This window comes from Centruroides vittatus, unplaced genomic scaffold (assembly GCF_030686945.1).
Source record: "Centruroides vittatus isolate TY-2023 unplaced genomic scaffold, ASM3068694v2 contig_2973, whole genome shotgun sequence".
Lineage (NCBI taxonomy): Eukaryota > Metazoa > Arthropoda > Arachnida > Scorpiones > Buthidae > Centruroides > Centruroides vittatus.
Genome location: NW_027121894.1, coordinates 34,081 through 37,488, shown reverse-complemented (window position 1 = coordinate 37,488; position 3,408 = coordinate 34,081).

Sequence of the window (3,408 nt, the reverse complement as noted above, 5' to 3'; positions counted from 1 at the left end):
GCTAGCAGTAGCCAATAATATTCTTACACTTTATGAGTAAAATGCTGCCTAGGTGAATATGGAAATAAAACACCCATTTCGGTTAACTAAAACATGTTTATTAAAAGAAATATAGAAGCCAATAAATGTACATACAGTATGTATAGGCATAAATAACACAGTACGTACAATAATTTATAAACATTATAACTAAATGCTACAACGTAGGTAGATTAATTATGTACATAATGTAAATATGTACAGTACATACTGTGCTCACACTTTGAAGACGGGGACTACGGTGATCTTGACGGGAGGTGCGTCGGACTACTGAGCATGTCGGATTACAAAACGTCGGACTATCAAGGGACAACTATTTTTGTCAGATTAATTTAGATTATTAGATTATAGAATAATGATAGCTACGCGATATGATCGTCGCGTAGTCGTAATGTTTTCTTTATATCTAATTCCATAATGTTTAGGGTCTAATTAGCTAACTTCTAGTTGTTTTATTCCGTTTGAACGAGTAAGCATTTTCTCAGAATTGTCTGGTGGGAAATTGACTGCAATAAGACAAGCGAATTTATAGCGATTGTTTACATTCGATTTACGAGATAGGCCTAATTACCGAGGGGGCGGGATATTCCCGGCAATTTATAGCTAGACTGTTTTCACAAGTCGCTGATTGGTTTTAGTAAATGTGGAAAAAAAAGCCAACCTGCATCGCCTAATATACGAGGAATGATCATAAATTAACTAAATGTTATGGAAGAATAACATTCCTATATGTACATTTGCAAGTATAATTTCTTTCAGTATCCGCTCAGATCCGTATTTTATAAACTCGTCAATATAGTTTAAAATTGTATCAAATGCATTCATTAATTAATCACGTACGACGAGAAAATATGCTCAACACCGCTAGAAAAATAAACATCTTGATACTCGGTAATATCATTTTCTTTATATTTTAAAAATAAAGTTTGTAGAAAAAAATTTTAAATAAATTTTACAAACAAAATTATCATTAACCAAAATATTATAAATATTAGATTTAAAAAAAAACAAACTATTCAGTATTTTCTAGAATAAGACACCGATAAGTTTTAGCATAACCTCTAAAAGACATACTTTAAACGTTTGCACAGTTGTCTACTAAATGGTGGTTCATTGCATCGAATTCTACCATCTTCTTAAATTGATCCTTACATATTTTTATGTTAAACTTGTGAATTTTCGAAAGTAGACCTAACTCTAAATAAAAGGCAAACTTTTAAATAAAAATACTTACCTTCCGAAGACGATGATCTTGTATAAGAGGTTCTTGCAAAAGAAGTTCTCGGCGTTGTATCGAACCAGTTTCTTATACGCAGTATTTATACTATCGCTTGACGCAAAAACAGCGGATATTCTTCGACTCATTTTATATATATATATATCTTTAGGCCGTAACTTGAATAACAGGATATTTAAAAATGAATCGAAAACAGTTAAAACAATAAAGTTATTATTGGAAATTATTTTTAAATAAAACAATTTCATTTTTTGTATTAATATATATTTTTTGTTTTTCAAAGTTGGTAATTTTGATATATCCGTTTTCCGGTGTTTTTGCGTCAAGCGATAGTATAAATATTCTCTCGATAAATGTTTTACAATATATAAATTCTTAAAATAAAGAAATAAGCCAAAATAATAATTATTAAGATGCCTTATATTTATAGAGTGGCTAATGAATACTTTAAAATGCAGTTCTTAAAGTGTGTTTAATGCGACTATCTTGTGATAACACACTTCCATGGTTTTCAGTTCTATTTATTGTACGCCGATAGAGAGTAGCAATAGAAGTGTGTTGTGACAGGACGGTTATACTAAACATGTGGTAATGTTACCTTAGGTGCCAAGATGGCGGCGCTTCCGGTAATCTCGAAACAGAGTCACGCGAGGTACTGATGATAGAGGGAGCTATCTGATAATAGTGTGACGAAATATAAAAATACGCTGAATGTTATGTAAAAATAAGCCTAAATTAGAATAATGACACGTTTTCTGTATTAAAGACGTACACATTTATTAACTAGCTATACACTATTGTGAGAATCTACAGTTGAGAAGGAATGTCTTAATGTTTTTGTTGTAATAATGAATTCGACGTCCGTTTCACATATGTCCAGTCTGAATGACTAGTGGTTACCTTTCTCTCCTCTATCCCCTGACAAAGTTCTTTCTTCCCCTTCGTGACCCCTCAGTTCTCCGAATTCTCGACAATCGCAGATGTGGAGTTAATGGGGAGGGGTGCTAATGAGTAGCAGATTTTAAACTCTGCTTACGAAGTTCGACGAAAGAATATCTAGTATAATGTTGAAAAGAAAAATGTTTTGTATGTCCCTGATGCAAGTGTCCATTTGTTTACTGTCAGAGCAGCAGCATTGAACGGCTACAGGATAGTAATCGATGACAGAAATGTTAAAATTCGAGACAAAATCGGTATTTGACTCTGGCATTTATGCCAAAGTCAAATACTCAACTCTCCTATCTTTAATTACTTTTTGTAATTTCCGCTTTTATTCACATATTTTCATTCCTTATTATTCAAATAAAAGAAAAAACAAAACAAAAAACAGCAGCTCCCCGCTTGCTTTCGTCATTTCGAGACGAATGACAACCCAGAACTCACCACGTGGAAGTAGCTGCTTCAGAGTTTCACCAAGAGTTGGAACGAGTGATAACATCACTTGTCAAGTTTCATTTGTCCTAACTCTTACTTTAAAAATATTTAGAACTACCTCTCAATACTTGAAATTTAACTATTCGAAACTCGCCGTATTATTAATGTCTTAACTAATGGATGCAATATTAGAACCAGTAATAGTGAAAGACAAAAGCCATACCGGGTCGCAATGAAACAAACGCACGTTAGGGACAATAAACTAATTTATCTCGAACGTCTAACGAACCTCATTAAACAAACAAAACACCAAAATACTCGTCCGAGCGTGATTTAAAGAAGCGGAACATAGAGAACCGCTCCGTCTTTAGTCGGCGTTTTCACTCGAAAGGGCCTTGAAGGAACGGGACATAGAGTAGTTTTTACTTTACTGAAGTTTACTTAATAATCACAATTTTTCCCGAAATCTCAAAGAAGAAAAACGCAGAACTTACGAAAAAAATTATGCTTAACAACGGCAAGCTACAATAAAAATACGCCAACAATACATTCTAACAATTCGGTACGTATTGTTAGATTATACTTCTAACAACGGGTGACGTATTACGATCCCCTCATGTTTTTACGTCACGTGTTATGAAAAAAAGCATTAATCGGTTTAAAATATTTCAGAAAGGATTATTTAATAAAAATAATATTTATTACAAACAAAATTATTTTAACTTTTTAAAGTTAAAATAATTCTTTTTTTCTAATAA